We start from the raw sequence: 20,284 nt of genomic DNA, 5'->3' as shown, positions 1-20,284 counted from the left end.
GCACAGTACATGTACATGTTTGTTTTCATGTGTTTTGTTCCAGAGCATACAGTTGTCATGTCCGAGCAAATTAAGTTTCTTTAAAAAAGGTACACGACAGGGTAGAAAAACTGCATTGTCATTGTCTCAGAGAGAAGACAGGATATACTGCAAGGCTTCTGATCAATGGACAGCATTTAGTGGACGCTCTGGAGATTGCTGCAGCTCAGAGAAACAGGCACTGGCTAGTTCAGACATTTTATGGCCCATTTTTAAGATGTTTATTGTCAGGTTTGTGTTATATTTCGAGTTATCTTGTGCTTTATGTGACAATGGGTCTATTTGTGTTAGTGGATCTTCATTGATGTGGATACATTTCTCTGTGTAGGACAGTGTTGGCATTTCCCTCTTACCTTAAAGCTGTGTTTTCTTTCCCCATTTATAACTAATGAGCTGCTTGTATGCACACGCAGGAGTGAGTGCATCAGAATAGACTTTCAACTCCCTGGCTAGCTTGCTATTAAATAATACAGGTAGTCCCCTATCACATAAGAGCAGCAGCAAAGAAAATGGATTAACAGAGCTGCTCTTGAGGAATGTTCGCCAATATCACCTACACTTCAAAGTGTTTTTTAGAGAGGTCTGATCATCTTTAAGGGTCACAATTGACATGGAATTTGGCTGCATCATGTTTGAAATCTCTACACCTTCCAAGTCAGTACAGGTGGTGGTTTGCTTCTTTTCAAAGGCGGTAACACAATTTTCCCTCTCAATCCAGAGGTCAGTGCCCTGTGGCCTAACCTCTCTATTGAAGTGGAGAGCACCAGGTGATAAATATCTACCAACAAACATTGTCCAGGATGTTTCAAGCTGTTGAAACATAGCTCACTGTCCCACATGAAAGAGTTGTAAAGTGGGTCAAAGACTTATGATAGGATCTGCAGCTCTCCTGACATGTCACTTATTTCTCTTCTTTGTTCATTTGTGCTTCTTTCTTCAAAATGGAGGCAAAATATATCATGGCTCTGACAGGAAATGCATGTGTAGTTACACCATTATGACTGTGTGTATTCATGCATGTGTGTGTCCCTGGCCATAGAGTGCAGGAACACACTGTACTGTACCAAGAGAGCTGTTGTTATTCTTAGTCAGTGTGTTTGTATCCACATGCCATTAACCTCTATCGAAAGTGTATGATAAAAAGCTTTCAGTGTGGAAGTTGCCTTAAATTATGAATCATAATCATATTTTCCTGATTTCATAACCTTTAAACTGTATTTTATATATGATAAACACACACACACACACACACACACACACACACACACACACACACACACACACACATACACATATATTTAATCCTACCAATGAAACATGACTCAGCCTGACACATTGTTAAAAATATTCCAGACCTAACTAACCTTTCTGATGGACTTAATATTTATTTACTATGACAGTGGTTTTCATAATGGGGTCCTGGTGATCCCAGTTGGATCATTGATTGACTGATAATCTTAAAACCTTTGTAATAGGTTGTGGTATGTGATGACATTGTGCATTAGGTAATAACACTCAGGGCATGCTCTGAAGGACTGCATGTCATTTCTGTGCAGCATCACGCATCCAGAAACCCAATAGCCTTGTTGACATTTCCCACCCTTGTCATCCCTATGATCACATCACATATTTAAGCATGTTTACAGCTGAAGGGGAAAACATGTGCCTGAGAACACTGAACTTATCCACTGACAAAACCCAGCTGTCACTCACCGTCTTTGTGCACCCTGTCTATTGGAGACGTCATCAAAAAGATCACTGCTGCTCGGGGAGCCCTATAGCTTACCTGGTACAGCTGCAGTGTCCATGGTTTCAAATCTGACCTGTGGCCCTTTGTTGCATATCATCTCCTCTCTTTCCTATCTTCAGCTATTCTATCCAATAAAGGCAATAAGCTCAAAAATAGCACTTCTTTGTTAGACTATTGTCCTCAGGAACCCCCTTAAATGATCCCCCTTTCAAGACAGAGCTTCTATAGGCAGCAAAGGCGTATGAATGGAATTTTTAAGGGGCCTGATCTCTCCTTTAGGCCAAAGGTATGGAATTCCAACAAGACAGTAACAGATACTGTAGCATTGACAGGGACTTCCAACCTTTTCATCAACTCACGATTAATGGTTCTGAGAATTTCAGTTTGCTATTGAAAAAGTCTCCCTCTTACTGCAAAAAGTAAAGGCTTTATACTTGTTATGTGCTTTATCTATTACTGCCCAATTCAATGCTTCACAACCTTGGAAAAAATGAATAAAGTGACATATTAATTTGTAGGAGATAGGTTTAACATGGACATTTTTGACTCACCAAAGAACGGATTCTGGAATGAGTGGCAGGCCCTCTGTTCTGTTTTAAATGTTTTTTTACAAAGCTCCAGACCGGTCAAAGGGCATCTGGAATCAGGCCAGATAGTAAGAAAGAAAGAGGGCAACAACATAATCTGCCATCATACCTACCTGCAAAATGTTTTTTTTAGTCCCGTTCATTTAAGACTCGTACAAACTGAAAGTAAGGCATTTACAAAGACTATACAGAGCTACAAATATCTTGTACCCTTTTCAGTGGATGAAACAAATCTAATGTAATATAAAATATTCTGGACAGTTTTACACACATACTTACTCTTACTTATTTCAATGATATAAGACGATTTTTAATGAATGAAGAGGGGTGGGCAATACTAAACAAATAGAGTAGAAAACCCAGTATAAAAAGTCTGATAAGAAATTTTGATCAGAAACACAGCACTCTGCACCGAGTGTACAGTTACTGCTCACTGAATTATGTCAACACCACTCAGTACATGACTTATTTTCCTCTTCCGTGTCACTGACATGTTCTCCTTTTCCCAGATGGCACTTAAGTGTGTGCTCACCATCATGCTCTTTGATATGACCAGGATATTGTGTAATAGTCTCTCTAAATGTCATGTTTAAAGAAAACCCACATTTTGTGTTGACTCTCATTTATGATGTAGTGCTACTTCCGTAGGATTGTTTTATGTGATGTAATCATGGATTGCATCTAGGTGAAGGTTGTTTTTGCTCTCCTTTTACACCACCTTGGCTGGTAACCTGAGAGGCCTAATTAGTTTATTATGCCTATCATAATGCTACCGGGCTAATGTTATTGCATAACAACCAGAGATTTGTCAGTGAGTCCATTTTCCAAAGTCATGTGAAGGGAGGTTATAGGCCTATTAGGTTGGTTCATTTCATCTTGGCTGAGATTGTTTCAGCAAATGTCTTGATATTGTGTTTTTGTAAACAATCTAAGGCTAAATGCTCTGTTGAGAAAGGGGATTAACTGTTGTTTAGCAGTAGTTAAGGAACATACAGTAAGGCTTAGGGATTTGCACTTTACGTTTCATGCTGCTTTGCGCTGGCTCATGTTTGAAGAATGTCAAATGAGTGTGAACGTGCATACGGCTGCTGAATTAAAGAATAAATTGGCTAAATAAAGGAGGAATGTTGTGCAAACAAGTCTAAATATTTGGTGTGCATAATGTGTGCTAAAGTGCTATGACACTCTGTTCATCTTGGCAAGCACAGGTGGGTCCCTTTCACAACACAAATTGACTATACAAGCACAGGTAGACAAAAATGTGCCTTTTACCTTTTTTGAAATTGGCAATCTGTCAGCTTGTATCCAACTGGACCTAAGCGGTTGGGGCAAAAATTACCCACTGAAAACAACCACCTTACATTACCATAATTCACAGAGCCTTGTGCAACCCTAATAAGGTGAAAACTAGTTTGGTCAAGATTTTTCAGCATATGCCTAAGATATCCCTATCCAAGCTGTACTGTAGCTGGGAGAGAGGTGAAAGGGATAAAATACTCTTTTCCCCTCACACACTTGAGTACGATAAATAAACTGTCGCTGTGTGGATTTAGGAACATATATTTTTAATACCGAAGTGCCACGTTTTGAGTGTGCGTTTGTGTTTTTGTGCCCCTACTTGTGCATGAATGTGTTATTGTTAAGTGGCAACCAGGCTTTTGTACTGGGCTTAAGAGTGGGTCAGTGGGAGGTCCATAGACATGTTCCGGTCTACTCAAGCCCTGCGTACTGTTAAACCACACAGATGTGCTGGGCCCTTTGTGGCCCTACAGGACTCTACAGGAACCCAGCAGGGCCATTTCACGCCTAAGGGCGCCCAAAGAGGAAGTCAGAAAGGGCGCACCACTGTGACATCAGCAGAAATCTGTTTGAATGAAAACGCAGCAAGCAACCATGTAACAAATTAGCTTCAGCAAGATACTTTCACCCCAAGAATGGACGGAGTTATTCAAATTTAATCAAGGGCTTAGCTTGGAAACAAGAGAATTAACTGCAGATAAACACAATCATCTTCAAGAAAATGACTAAAATCAAACTACATAATATAAGACTTGGTTCCCTTTAAGCACCCATGGATGCCTTGCTTTTCTGTTGAGCTTTAACTGATTATCCTCTGCTGTTTGTTAGGTTGCAGTATATACATTTGTGGTTTTTGCAACAATTAAAGTGTTTGTGGTTTTGCTCCCAACATGTGTTTCAAGTCTGGTTAGATCCTGTAAGTTCTCACAGCACATTTCTGTCCCTTAAAAAGAGACATTTTCCATCCACATCTTGATATCAAAGTGAGCAAATGAAACCACAACACTCTAGTAACTGCTGAATCCTTTCTTGGTATCTGTCATTTTCCACAACAGATGTGCTGATGATGTTTTATCACGTGGACATTCCAGTGGCTTAATTTGAGCACCTGAAGTCACTCATTCGGTAAAACAGCTTGTGATGTTCCTTGTAGGCACCAATTCCCTTGTTGCCACGTCACATTTCTGTATGCCTTTACACTTAAGTCAAGCTGCTCATTTTATGTGTCTATAAATAACACCCTACTTATTATTTTATCAAGGCAGATGAACTGCTTCACTGTCTACTTTTGTGCCTGCACCCCATCCTAGTCATGAGGATGTGAAAAAGTAGGCCAAGAACATTGTTTCCTGTCATCTCTGCCTGAGATTTTATTAAAGTCCATGTGTGTCTCATGAGTGAATCGAGCCACACTACTGAAAGAGTCATAAAAACAGTGTTGCGTGTGTGGGTGTGTAAGTGAGTGTGAGTGAGTGAGTGATTCAGAGCATACCTAAAAGCATGCACAGACGCTTTTACTGTGTTAGCATGCGTATGTGTACACTATAAGATTACAGTCAAGCTCGACTAGACATGACTATGGGATATGTGCCAGGGACATACTGTATTTTATCTCTCAACCTCATCTGTCTTGTTCTATCTCTGTATATTTTTCTATTTGTTTTGCATTTTTTAATCCAGCACTTGACTTCCAAAACATGTCAGTCAATTCTAAGTTTGCCTTGCGGTTCCATTAAGAAGGAAGATAGTGAAATTAAGTTTACCTGTGGAATCAAGCCTTTTTAAGCGCATATTTTTTTTATCAAATGGTAGTTGGCATTGCACTCAACCAGCTGCATAACAACCAATGTGGCTCCAGGGAGAAGGTGGAAAATGTGACCTGATGACTTTCTAATTAATCAAATTTAACTAACCATAAATAGTTAAATAATTATATTAGTATATCTAGGTGTCTACACCAGAATAAACATAAAGGATGAATATATCTACAACCTGATAAAAGAGGAGGTGAGGAGCCGTTCATCTCTGCAAAGGCAAAAATAGCAGAAAAACATATACATGTATATCCAAAGGTATTCCAGAAGTCACCAACTCTTTTCAATTTCTGTTTCTTTTCGACATAAACGCATTGTAGATCTCTTGAGTGCAACCCTCCTCTGCCATCGTCAGATTTTATCTTTCAAATCAGCCATTTCTTGAGGTATTTGTCTTCCAAAGCTTTCTCTTTTTACTAAAACTTTAGTAACACTTTATTTAGGTCAGTAAATGAAAAGTATTGTAAGGAGTCTTTGCAGGGTTTGCTGTATTAGAATGAAGAAGAATTAAGAATGTTTTCAGGCACCTTTATTGTTGAATTAACCTCTGAGTCAAAGAGTTACTAATTCACAGTTTCTGAGACTGCAGTTTGGCTCAGCCAGTTTTTGAGTGATGTGAGATGATGTATTGATGTTTCATCTTTAGCATAAATGTAATGTGATTTCTACATTAACCACAGCCTATATCAACATAATAATGGCTACATGGCCTTTTGATAGATGTAAGGTTTCCAAGATCTTTTCATCAATGCAATAAATTATCTTTTTGTGTCTGTATATTTTAAAGTAGAAACCACAGTAAGGATATAGACTGTATATGATTTCTGCTCTGGTGGGCTCATCTTTGTGAACCATATTGTCCTATTCCAGTTTATTAGTTTTGGCCTAGGTTATTCTGCTTTTATATAGGTGACTGATAGTCGCTTAACTTGACATGTCGGTGTGTCAGGGGTGAACACTTTTTAGATATTTATGATTGAATTAGAGTCCTTCAACACGGTTCCTGTTCAATGATTTAAAGCCCCCTTGTTTCTGCCCCTGTACACTCACAAGGCTGCTTGTTTCGAAGACTCTGGAATGTTTTGCTAAACCCGGTGACTCCAGCAAGCTCACGCCAAACTTGTTTACTTTGCTTGTTCTACCGCGCTCCCTCTCCTTCAGCCTTTTCTCACTTTCTCTTTTTAACACATGAGCTCACTGAATGTGTCTTTTGACTCTCTCGTTATAAGACCCCTCTCTGTTTTATTGATCCAGAAATCTCTGATTTGTTCTGTCTTTTGTAAAAGTCTGAACCTCGAAGACACGATTGATCCAGGGAGTAGTTCTCGAGCCTGCAACATAAAAGCAGTGCAGACCCTCTTTTAGCATGAGATTCTAGCATTACAACCAATAAAAATAATTAATTTTTCTTCATAATTATTTTGATGTTGTTCTTACTTTATTGGGTATGGAGAGAACAGCGTGAAGTCTCATAAAAGACAGAAAAAGAAAGTAGCACACAGCCAGATCTGAGCCCTGAGCATTATCAGCCTCAGTGAGCAGAATCCTAATCAGACTCTTCTTTGATTTCTGTTTCTCTTCACCCTAATCGTCACTTGAGAGGGACGTCTAGCACTTTTCAGAAAGACCAGAAGTAGCCTACTTGATGCACGCACTTGACTTCTCATTGTCCCATTCGCTGCACATGATTTACTCCTGCAGCTGGAAGGTGATGCTGTTCAGCACAGAACTTGAGCAAACACTTATCTCCCTCACAGACTCAGACATCCAGACATAACCGAGCTGGAACAACGACCCAGCTATTTCAAGTGTACATTGACATTGTATTGAGATGAGGGGCAGATCCTCGAAGAGCCTTCACTCACAGAACTCCTGATTTGGCAAAGCTTGGGATTTCCAAAGTGGTGTGCACAAATATTTGCACACGTTGTGGAATTCACTCCTGCCTCGGTGCTGGAGAATGTCTGATTTCACACCGCAGACTTTCAGGTCAGTCCACTCCTACACCTTTCTTCCCTCTGTCAGCAGAATTAGTGTGAGTGCTGTTGGAAGCAGTGATAGTTTGTTGGCAGAGAGAGAGCTGTCCTTATTACCTTGTCACTGTGTGCGGTCCCTGGGCCTTCCCAGCTTTAATCAATACTACTGGGTTGATTGGTTCTGCTGTTTTAGAAGATAATCACATTCTGTCAATGAGAAAATGAAGGTGTGAGAAAGTCGATGATGGAGTGGAGTAAAGAGAGTTAGAGAGAAAATGTGTCCAGAGGTTCAGTTGACCCTGCATGATTTAGAAACGCCTCCAAACAAAGAGATTTTGCACAATAAAAGAATATAAAAGCCCAATTGTGTCTTTAATCCATAAAAGAAAAGAATGTCATCATCAGCACATTGTCAGTGGTGTCAGTATAGATAAATAGTCGACTTGATGGTGTGAAACTATTTGTGGTTTGATGATTGCTGGAGACTGAATTAACTGTAGTTGCTATACTATATACTGAAATATATGGGAATAGCACATGGCAGTTATATACAGGCTGTACAGTAATGGATATGTGTTCATGTGTAAGGACCTTGAGTAAAAATGCTGAGAACAAAAACTAACTAATATGATGAATATACACTTGGAATTTCAGGATGATGAATTCACTACAATGTTAAACCCTATGGGTATGTCTGTGCAACTACCAAAAGAATGCACCATGCACATTCATCCATCCTCACCTGTGAGGTATGAGAGCAGATGGTAGGTTGAGGTCAGAATATGAAGTCGGAGTAACAGTGAACAGACGTAAATGTGCATATGGACAGCATAGCAGTTGGATAGTAGGATATTTATGCATATTTGGAATGACCAAGAGATGAGATTCTAATAGTTGGTTGGTCAGCTCAGAGTTTTAGTATCAGTCATGCAACTGATGAAGACAAGAGGAAGATGATGGCGTGACGACTCATCACTGATCATTAGTTGTAAAACAGCCACATTCCAGAAGAATCTATTCCAGATGGGTACTTACAACAAGTTTTAGTGCCCTATTAAAATGGTCTCATCTCTGGTGACTTAACTGCCTCTTGGGGTGCCTGATCTCATGGTATGTTGTTTGTTTACTCTCCAGTGGGCCTTCATTTCCTGAGTCTGATGCTTTTTGTGGCTCTAGCAGGTCTCAGTGGGTTAGCCATCTTTAATTTACTCAGTCAATCCACAGGGGATTTTAAGTTAATCCTGTTGCTCTTGTTGGTATTTTTGCCTCTTCAAATGCCATTGATTAGGACCATTTTCTACAGTTTTGGAGCAATGAGTCATGATGGAGTCTTCTTATTTGGCGTTAATATTTTTTAATGGACCAATAGTTAATAGGAATGACAATGTATTTAACCTTTTCCCAGTAAGAAAATAGACAAAAAGATTTTAATGCATGTTGCAATCATGAGAGTAAGTCTTAACACAGATAATAACAGAAATAAATACAAATGTTACCCTGGATACATATCAATTTAAAATAGTGCCATGTGATACATAAACACCAGCAGATGTCCCTCAATGTGTGTCTGTCTTAGTCAGAGGACAACAAGCTCAGTTGTCAAAATATGAGAATTCCAGGAACCAATGAAGAAGGGCAAATTATATTGACGTAGCAGTTTTATACTAGCAGCCATCACATTAAAGTAAATCTACTTAGAAATGATCAGAGGTCAGAATGTTGTCCGAGTGTTTTCTGAAACACGTGTCATCACACAAGACATCCTGTGATTATCATCATCCAACTATCCTTTCAGCATCCCACTGTCCAGCCAGTTAAATTTAAGCAAGATTATATAATTTAATGAAAGCATTTTTCCCCAAGCACTGATAAGTAGAGAAATGCCAGGCAGCATACTTTACTTAAGGATAATCATCCATCTACACAGCTGATTACAAATATTTATGGAGATTTTTATCTTGTGCAGAGAATAGATATTATAATTATATATATATATTATAATAGATAGAGTATTTAGTTTCAATGCAGGTCACAGAAGCTGTTGGATAAAAAAGCCTACATAGACATTTGGGCTTGGGTATCACTATTAATCAAAGGATCATGTCAGGGATTTTTTCCAGATTAATATGGAAATTCTGGATTTTGTGACCTAGAAATGTGACCAACATGAATCATACAGATCAATGAAAAAATATTTTTATAGGCTTGAGTGCATAATGTGATTTATTCCTTTCCCAGTATCCATGAGGATGGTTTTTTTTTCAACTGCTGATTGTAAAAGGACAGCAGGGGAATTGCTGGAGGAGTTTGCAGTGGAATTATATGCACTTTATTTGGTGTATTTTACTAATGTGATTAGTTTTGCAAAAATCAACAAGTAAAGTAAAAATTACAACAATAACAAGGTAAAATTTTGATTTTATGGTGGCACTAGAAGAACAGTCTGGGAGTCCTCAAAGTCGGTAGAAATCATCTTCTGGGGACTGTGACTGTCACTGTGCAAATTAAATGGCAATCCATCTAATGGTTGTTGAGAATATTTCATTCTGGACTGACCAACCAACTGACCATAAGACTGATATTGCCATCCTTAGAGCCATGCTGTTAGCCTGGCTAAAAATGGGATGATAAACACTGACTGTCTGCAATTCCAAATGCGGCTGAGGCATAGGCGATATAAATTGGGAAGGGATGTGAGTACAGATGAACTGAATCCGGAATGGCAATCAGCTAACAGACCACCTCCATCTCAGTCTGACCTGGTTCTTGACTTCTTCTTTTCTTAGCATTGGAAATATTGCCACTCATGGTCCTCGGGCATAACATTGTCTTTTTTCCAGCTCCTCATACTTTCCATTCTGCATTTGTCATTGTGTTAGGGAGTACTTGAAGATCCCTGACAACTGAGCCCATATTACAGACAAAAGTAGCACAGCTAAGAGGACCATTTCCAAAGTGACCCCTTCAACCTACACTGTCCTCCAGGCATTTGGCAGATCTGATGCCAAGTGTTTTAAATGCGCTGGCTAGAGCTTACGATTCTTTTCTCAAAATTCAGTTAAGGTACAAAACCATTGTTGGCAATAAGATGAGATAGTTACCGTCTTTCTGAGAATACTCTGATCATCAATAACTAAGAATTTGGTTAGAGATCTGGAGCTTTGAACAGGACTAAGAAAAATGTATCAGCTGGTCTTGCGAGTTTCTGAGGAAGGAGTTATGGATGCCTTCAGGCCCCTGCTAGTCCTTTGAAAAGCCTTTTCTAAGAAACTCAAAGGAAAAGTTTGTCAGGGCAACATTGTGATCCATCACAAGTTGTTTTCTGGACTACCACCAAATGTCGTCAAGTTCATCCAGTACCGTATAAGCACAGATATATAATCTGTTTCTAGTAGCAACTTTTGAGGTACTTGAGATGTTTATTCCCTGTTTTAAAGAGCCATGAGATAAGTGGCGTGTCTAGTGCTGACATGGCCAAACAGCATTTTGTGTCTTGTTCCCTGCACATCCCAACAGAGACCTCCAAGGAGCTTCAACATAATCTCTCTTTAGACTGAGCGCCCACTTAATGTCCGTTTGTCCTTCTGATCGAGAAGTGTTGCAGGTGACCTTTCACCTTGTAGTCACTCAGGGATCGTAACCCCTTTGCCACCATGAATGGGTGAACACAAGGCCACTGGCTGAGTGTTGTCACCCTCAGTGTCCAGGCCAACCTCCACTTTAACTCCTTACAGCTGGGAATAATACAATCACTGGAGCGCTTAGTATTAGTATGTTGGGTAAGTGACACTTTGACAACTTAATGTCTTTTGTGTCTGTGTGTGGTTGAGGTCAGGGTCAGTGAACATAATGTGTGTCCAGCATTTCTTCGACTAAATGCCCTGACAGGTCCCAAAGCTGCCATCTATTCCCTGGACCACAATATTTGTCATTCATTGGTTGTAAAACAAAGCAGCAGGTCTGTAATGTTCTTAACTAGGCTTTCAAATTAAAATTCAAATGAGGGTTTGTTTGATTTTGCCTGAGGTGATGTTGGACCTCCAGTTTTCTGTTTCGACCAGATATTCCTGTGTGTGAGTCTGTCCCTTTTTCAGATACCTTTCATTTGAAACATAATGAATGGTAAACATGTTGGGGTTTTTTTTCTCTTCGTCTGTCTTTCTGCAGGGTCAATATAGCTGTCATGTGAACCACTTGAGTGGCTCTTACCAATATGTACGCACTGAAACGTGAGCTAGAAAAGCCTGGCTGTCTGGAGCCTCATGAGCATGACAGTTTTGAGGATCGAGTTCAAAACCTGCGGCTGAATAAAGCCAGAACACAGTGACCCAGCAGCCTCTTTTCTTTATTTTCTTGTCTTGTGCTTGCCTCATTGCCTTTAAGCCATTAGCACTAAAAGCAAAGGGGGATTTTCTTTTTTGATTTTTATGGTTTTTAAGGCTTGAGATATTTTATCTTCAGCCAATAGCGTAGTTTGATCTCTCTGTTGCCATATCATCTCAACACAAGCTTTAGAATGACTCTGTTGTCCTCTGGGAAAAAAGGGAGTATTGTTTGTAAAACTTTGTTATTTGTTATTTGTGACTTGCTCTATCATTTTATGCTATTAAATGAAGGAATGGCAGCTTTTGACTTGTTGTCATCACAGAATAGGCAACTGTTACATCAGGTTCAGAATTATTTGACTAAACTTAAATAAGCAAAACTCCAATCCATAGTCTTAGCCATGAAAGTTTGTACGGGCATTCGTGATTCATGACTTTTCGATGCCATGAGGTCAACATCTGTGGTTTTGAATGTCTCAACATGACATGACTATTGAATGGATTGTCATGAAATTTGGTACAGACAGGATGAGTTGAAATTTCTTTGGTGATCTCTAATAACTTTTCATCTGGTGTTATCATCATGTCAAAATTTTGATTTGTCCACTATTTAGAACTAACAAACTAATGATATTACTATTAACCCCAGTCGTACTTTGCGTTAACTGCTGATCAGGAAGTGTTGCATGCTGAAATAAGATGGTTAAGAATGATAAACATTATACTCTCTAAATATCAGCATGTTAGCATTATCGTTGTGAGCATTCAGTTAGCATGCTGATGTTAGCATTTAGCACCACTGTGCCTAATTACATCCTCACAGAGCCGCTACCCTCAAACTATCACAGCTACAACCAGTGTAATTCAACACTATGGTGGTTTGGTCAATTGCTTTTCATCACACTAACATAATATTTCATTCTCATGCATCCCTCATTGTTGATTTGAGCAATTAAACATTTGACAATGAGGTCGATAGTATTTCCCTTCCCCTTTTAAGTTTCCTGTCCACTCCCATTCCTTCATTCTTGGAAAGATGGGGGGACTGGGTAAATAGAGAAGGCTCAACCTGACAGCCAGAGCCCAATCTGTTGGGCATATGGAGGTTCTGTCACTGCTGCCAACCTCCAGCTGGACAGTATTAGTCCCCCTTGTTGAGCTATCATCCCCTAGGGACCAATGAGGAGCAGAGGGACGAGGGGGGAGTTACAGGTCTGACTGCAGCTCCTGTTCATCACCCAAAGTTCCCACCCTAAACACATCAGTGCTGTCCATTAGCTCCTAAAGTAAATAAACCAACTGCTTCTATGTGTAGGAGAGAGAGTGAAAGAGTGGGTGAATGAGGGTTGAGGGCATCAGGGCTAGTCACATAAAGTGTTTAAGTGTCAGACATTAAGCATTAAGGATATATGGGATTATTATTGATGCTTAAGAAAACAACGCAAAGAACAAAACAGATCGATTCACAAAACAAATGAATACTTCAAAAAGTAAGTCAGTTATTTCATTTGGCCATTAAAGTTGAGTACTAATTATCATATTTTCACTTTTTAAGAAGAAGAAATGGGTCACAGTCCATTCATAACAGGTTTCTGTCCACTGCATACATACAGGGGTGTCGCCTTCTCCTTACACAGCTAAACACATACACTAACTTCCTTCTGTTTATTTGTATTTGGCTTAATATACCAGATTCCTTAGATTCCTGTGCAGTGGATTTGGGTCAGCTATGCATAAAGACAAACATTTAGACCACCAACTGAAATAAGGCCCTTCATAATCATATCAAAAACCTTCCTTGTTCGTCAATGCTTACAGAAGGCTACCTTTAAAAATATGTCAAACATGCAAATAAAGTCACGTAGGTTTGCTCAGGCACGCACCAAAAAACTATTTCTGCCTGAATCTCATTCATTCCTGCATGTGCAAAGCATTTGTCTTGTGAGTCTCGTGTCCATCTCTAGTTTAGTAGGTCAAAGTTGTCACATGAGGAATTAGTTAATATCCACTGACTGATGTCCGCCTTCCTGCTGTAATTTGTCAGCCCAGAGCTGAAGGGATGAAAATTACTTGCTCACACAACAAAATTAGAGAGGAAAAGTCTTGAGTATTTTACATGGAGGAAGAGAAGACAAGCAATCATTGGAATTATACCAGAACTGGATATTTGTTAAAATAGTGTCAGTATTTCTCTTATTTTGACACACATAAAATATACTATGAGTCAGGAATTAATCAGATCTAGAAAACATATGTTTTACCTTAGATTTAAAGTGACATTTTTTGTCTTGACTGATGTTTTATGAAGGTTTTCTGCAATGAAGATGAGATGAGAAATTTAGGCACTTGCCATATTTTTTGGTTCTGGTATAGGATTTGTCATGGTGTGTCTGTCCTTTATCCCAATTCTCTTTGATCTGCAGTAGCACTCCTTCTCATCTTCTGAAAAATGGCACAAGAAACAGGAGCTGGAAGAAATCACTGAAATTCAAACCTGCTTGGTACACTTTTGTAAAGGAGCCTCTGGATCAGTGATAATCTCCCATCTGAACCTGGTTTGTGTTTATCATGACAGCCTAGATGTCTGCATGGTTTGTCACGTGGCTCGCTAGAGGTCAGGGTTCAAAGGAGGTCACGGGTCAAGGCAGGGAAGACTAAAGCGTCAACTTCCTGCGTTACTCACTGGCTGATTCTGCACAGAGAGAATGGACATATGGTTCTTTGGAATTTGGTCTTCGCTCCACTTCTCTATGACTCCGTGACAAATGTCAAAAACAGGAAAGGAAATAGAAAGGGGAAGATAGTTCTTCACTTTCTATTGTCAGAGGTGTTATTGGACACCTCAATAGGGGCATGCACCTACAGGACACACAAGCATATATTTAAAAGATAATAACATACCACTCACTTAAACAGAAAAAACAGGCATGCATTCACAAACACACACAAATGTGCACAAATATTTTCACCCTGATGTCAAATATCATATACACTCCCACCTTGTTCTTCATTCATACACACTTAACCCTCCGAGGTATTGCTGTAGGGCTTATCATCTTGTTGCAACTCAAATCTTACACCCAAGGCCCCATGATTCATTGCTGCAGAAAGGTAGCTGGCATACGTTTGACGCTCAGTTCCTCTAGCCGTATGCCAACTCTGCCTTTATCCAGAACAATTCATCATGATGTTGGATGATATCAACAGACACTGCATGTTTAGGGACAGCTGTCATTACATTTTTATCCAAGAATAACTCTTTTAAACCTGTCATCGTTTTAATGTGGCCAAATCAGACAGTAGCGCCCATTGGGATACACGTGGTAGGGGTCCTAACTGTTGCTAACCACTAACATTAACTGCTACGAACTGTAGTAACTGCCATAAGTGGGCAACAGAACCAGCCTCAGCAGGCTCTCAGTGAGCACAGCCAGGCCGGGAGGTGATTTACAGAGTTTAACTGCTGACTGTAGGGTTGTTAGCCGAGTCAGCTGGCTGCATGGCTAACTGACCTAATTAGCGGCACTACAGTTAACAGCAGCATATTCCCTATCCGTCTCAGAGGCTGTGATCAGTCCCACTCCGGCCGTGCTCACTGGGAGGCTGCCTCATCTCCGGGGTGCCAGGAGCCAAACTCAGCAAGAAAACCACCTCAGTACTGTATTCCCTGTCGCCCCACTGCCCATGCCTCCTTCGGTCTTTGAGTGGGGTGGACCTTGGCTAGCCTTGGCTCTGCATTGAGCAGCCTTTGGTTTCGCAAGCAGAACCAAAACCATCTTTCACAAGGAACAGTACTTTTGTTCTAGTTTTGTAAACCTTCATAGGTCACATAGGATGAATAAAACATGGTCTTCTTTTAATTATTATGATGTAATTGACGTGTTCAGTTTGGAAAATCGGGCACTGTGGAGCACAAAATTATTCCAAACAGTAATTATTAAGCCTTACTTGGTTTGGAATACGAATTCTGGAAATTTCCAGGCATTACAGCACAGCTCAAAATGCTGCTCTGTGTTTGTTTCATGGCCATATGGCTGGCATCATTAACCACTCCCCAAGTATTCGCTTGGTTTCCCAAGCAGACCTCCACCTCTTGTAATTCTTAGAAAATGTGGTCACACACAGTAACTCTTTATGTGTTGAAATTCTATTTCTCCAGTGTTAAAGCCTGTAGAAATAAATCAAACCAGCTTGGTTCATTCATTTTAGGCCATTCACATCTGCACTTTACCATAAAATGTTGTTTTTCAGTCTCAGCAGTAAGATTAATGACAATAATCAACCAGGGTTTGCAGAAAAACCACAGTAGTTTTTGTAGTATTTTTAAGTTAGAGGTTTCTACTTACTTGGTTTGTTATCTGTAACACTGAATATGATAAATGTCAGCTTCCATTGTTTGTTGTGTGTTGTCTCAATCTTTGCTTACTCCTATTTTTTTTTCTGTAACCTCGCTTCACCAATTGTATTGGACATGTCTTCCCAACCACTTTTTTCTTTTTTTTATCCTCTGAATGTAACTTTAATGTGAGCTTTTTTCTTTCCTTACTGCAATACCTCTCTGTATTTTACCGAAACCTTTGACAATTGCTGTCTGGTTCTGCTCTTCCTCTGCCATCCCCTCTCATCGTAAAGCAAACCATCACTAATCTTCTTTCCCCATGCATGACTAACAAGAAAAATATGAGCAATAATCTGGAGCTGTGTGTGTGTGTGTGTGTGTGTGTGTGTGTGTGTGTGTGTGTGTGTGTGTGTGTGCGTGTGTGTGTCCTTTGTGAAGATGTCGTCAAGATACTATGGACTTTGTTTCATAAAGGCTATGACTATTTTTCTGAACTTAAAGAATAAAAGAAGAGCAAATGTAATAGTATTAATGTTACATTGATGGTTTTGTATACAGATGGTGGCAGGAGAGCTCCCTGTTGTGAAATACATAATAGAGAATACACCATTGTGTCGAGTAAAAGACAAAAGTAAAATAGTGTATTTAACTGTGTGTGTGTTTTAGTGTTTAGGTGTATGTGTGTGTGTGTGTGTGTGTGTGTATGCTAACTTACACACTGTTTGCTTTAGCATTTACACATTAGTGTTGGCCAGTAATTCTCTGTTATTGTCCAAAAGCCAAGGTTGAGGAGAAGCCACATATGGGAGTGCTTTACAGGGAAACAGTGATTTAACTTTTTTTTTAGAGTTGAGCTCAAGGATAAGAGAACTGAGTAGAAAGATGATTCTGTCCACTTATAGTTCTTCACCAATTGCCAGACTTTATAACTAAATGTGAACACAAAGAAAGAATACATGTAAGTTGTTGTGACGCACCACATGATCAGAGCTGATAGCAAGCCTACCCAGTCTTCATCTATGTGTCTTTATGTGTCTTCTTGATGTGCTCAACGTGGACTTAAGGAAGAGTACTTGCTGCCAAGGTAACAGCTTATGCGGATCCAAATAAACATCAAACAATATATTTCCACGAGAAATCTTAAGCAGGAGAACGGGAAAAGTGTTACAGACTTCACACACACAGGACTTTAGTTTGTGATTGAGTTTCTGACACCGTGATCATGTAATAAAAGGCTAACGAACCAGTGTGCATTCATAAAAAGTGTATGTGGGTGTTGTCATGTGTGTTTGATGTGTACATGATATATGTGCACAAATAATAGCATCTGTCTCTTTCAGACATAAAGGGTGATACTTTTTTATGTTCTTTGGTTCTACTGTTTTTTGTAAGTGAAAAATGTTGTATGAAGAATCTTTACCATCAGTGTTGTTGTGGAGGCCATTATTCAGACTAAACCTAGCACCTAGCTTAGCTTCACTGAATGTGAAACTGCAGTTTATTTTGTTTAAAAACAGGAAATCCTGTGCAGACACTGAAATAATATGTGTGTGTGTATATATACTACACATGACAGACAGACAACACAAGTGTATCACTTAAAAACTCATTTTTCCTTCTCAATGCAAATCTTCAGCAACCATCTTTCAAAAGTATTTTTTTCCTGCTTTAGTCTTTTTTGTACTTTTTGTGCCATATCCTAAATAGACCCTTACTGCTCTGGTAACAACAAGTAAAACTTCACTGATACATGGATGATCCAATGTAAAGCTTTTGTTTTTGTTGAAACCCCGCCACCTGGTTGAAAAATACATGGTAGTACAACACCGATCCATTGTTTGTGTAAGTGTGTGTGTCAGCCTCCTGCCTCTATTGTGCTCACGGTCAGTCCATCAAAGCCCGGAGAGGGTGTCGGCGAGGCATTTGGTCCACTGTCGGCTTCACACTTCCTTTGTTTGTGTGTGCTTGTGTGTGTGTGTGCAGGTCCAAACCTCTGTCTCCCTACACTTCCTCCTCACCATTGTGTGTATGGAAGTATAATATGATCTCTCTCTCTCTCTCTCTCTCTCTCCTCTCTCTCTCTCTCTCTCTCTCTCTCTCTCTAATCAGTGTCTTATTTGGCTGATCCCCAAGACCATGGATGAGCTATTTCTGGAGATTCCTGTTATGAAAAGATTATTCCCTCCCCTTCTCTGTCTCACTCACCCTCTCTCTCACTCACGCCACACACACACACACACACACACACACACACACACAGCAGTTAAACTCATTATCTCAGACTGCATCAGTCAAAGGACACACACTTGTCAATGAAGGGATTTAGATTCAAATTCCAAGAAAAGTGCCAAAACCTTGCTTCCAAATAAAACACAATCTCACACACATTGATAAATTAGCATTATAGACCTAAATGCCCTTTTGTTGATTGCTACTTGACCTACCCACTGGTTGTGACAAGCATCTTTATGGCCTTGTTATCCATTCTCAACCACAAAAAAAAGTGACATCTAACATGTTCATCTCTATTTCATGATGGCCGCTATGACCTTTGCAGACCCATAATTTGGTTATCTCTTTTGTGAGTCTTTGTTGACATGGCCTTGGGTGTTTGTGTGTGTGTTGGATGGACACGTCCGTCCGCTGACCCTCACCTGGCCCCGATGTTTGGGGTTAGGAATGGTAGAAGTGGGGAGCATAAACCCCAAGGCTAGCCCAGAGGGGGGGCGCTCTCCATGGGCGGGGGGACAATCGGTCATCTTTCTTTCATTTTTCTGTTTCTGTTTTTCTGTCTTTTTGTGTCTCTGCCTGAAGTCTTTTTCTTTTTTAATCTTCCTTTTATTATTTTTTTAAGCTCACTTTCTCTATTTTCCTCTTCCAACCCCTCCCTTTGTGTCTCAGGGTCAGAGGTGCCACTATAAACTTTACAACCTACAACAGTAGCTTTACCCAACAACCCAGCAGCAACAAGTTGATGGGGCATATAAGACCAATTTTATTCAAATTAAATGTTTGTGGTTTTTGCATTTTTTGTCATTCTCTGATAAGTGATAATTTGAAACAACTACAGACATGACTAAAATGTACTATGTCTCGCAAGATAATCCACTGAAACTTACCTTATAATATGCCTTGAAGGTAAAAGTGTTTATTTGTATTCCCTTTCCAAAAGTTGCATTTAATGCAGCCTTAATCCCACGTGTCTGCCTGCTGCAACACTGATGCAGCTCCTCATTTCCTCTCTTTTGTCCAAAGCCCTCATTATACTGGTGTGTATTTGATCTGTATCTGAATCATAAGCCAAACAAGCGCCTGACTCTGACGAGCTTTGATGAATGAAAATTGTAGACGCTCTAAAGAGACACACTCATTTGCCCCAGAGCAACTGGCAGCAGCAGCAGTCTGCTTGTCTGATCTCTCACACTTTACCACACACATTCATCAACAATCGCTGGCATTATTGTGTTTATCACCACAAAACAACTTGAGAGCGTGTACCCCCTCAACTCTGCGCGGGGTTGTTGACCCATCTCAGCCGAGGGTAGCTTTGGGTTTGGGTTTTGGGTGCAGCCTCTGGGTGGTCGGGTTTTGTGGCTCGGGGATTTGGCCTTGTTTGGTAATCTCTCTTCATCTCTCCTTCCTCTCTTTGCTTTCTCTCCCTCTCTCTCTCTCTTTTTCACACACACTAACAGACCATAATTATCTTTCTCCCTCCCTTCAGGTTACAGATTTAGGATAAAAATCACAAGAGGTTTTTCTTCAGTTTATGAGCTCATAAGATCCCGTTTTCCGTTGACGTATTATTTGATATTTATGCACTGATATTAGTGTTGATCAGCTGACATAATGCTGATGCTTTAGCTGGATGTGTTTACGAGTAGCGAGCCTCAGTACTTTCACAGATTTTTAGAGATATTTACTGACTCTTTCATGGAATATGATCTAAATCTTTGCAATTTTTTTAGACTGCATGAATTTCTTGTCACACTGCTTGTGTTATTAACCATCATGTTGTGTTGACATTGGCTTTACCTCTGTTTGTGTTCCCACAGACCTCAGTGTTGTATAACTGCAAAATCAACCATTTTAACCCCTTCAAATACAACCATAAGGCATTGTGTTTATACATATATTCATATTAATTTTCCTACCTTT

General features: G+C 39.8%; 1 protein-coding gene across 3 annotated transcripts in view; it reads left to right on the top strand.

Annotated features, from left to right (window-relative positions):
• Nucleotides 1–20,284, top strand: part of dlc1 (DLC1 Rho GTPase activating protein) — a 75,832-nt gene that overhangs the window by 31,234 nt on the left and 24,314 nt on the right. The window lies entirely within an intron of this gene.

This window comes from Dicentrarchus labrax, unplaced genomic scaffold, assembly GCF_905237075.1.
Source record: "Dicentrarchus labrax unplaced genomic scaffold, dlabrax2021, whole genome shotgun sequence".
In the NCBI taxonomy this organism is placed as follows: domain Eukaryota; kingdom Metazoa; phylum Chordata; class Actinopteri; family Moronidae; genus Dicentrarchus; species Dicentrarchus labrax.
The sequence above is the reverse complement of the archived record's forward strand: the minus strand, read 5'-3'. Positions and strand labels throughout refer to the sequence as shown.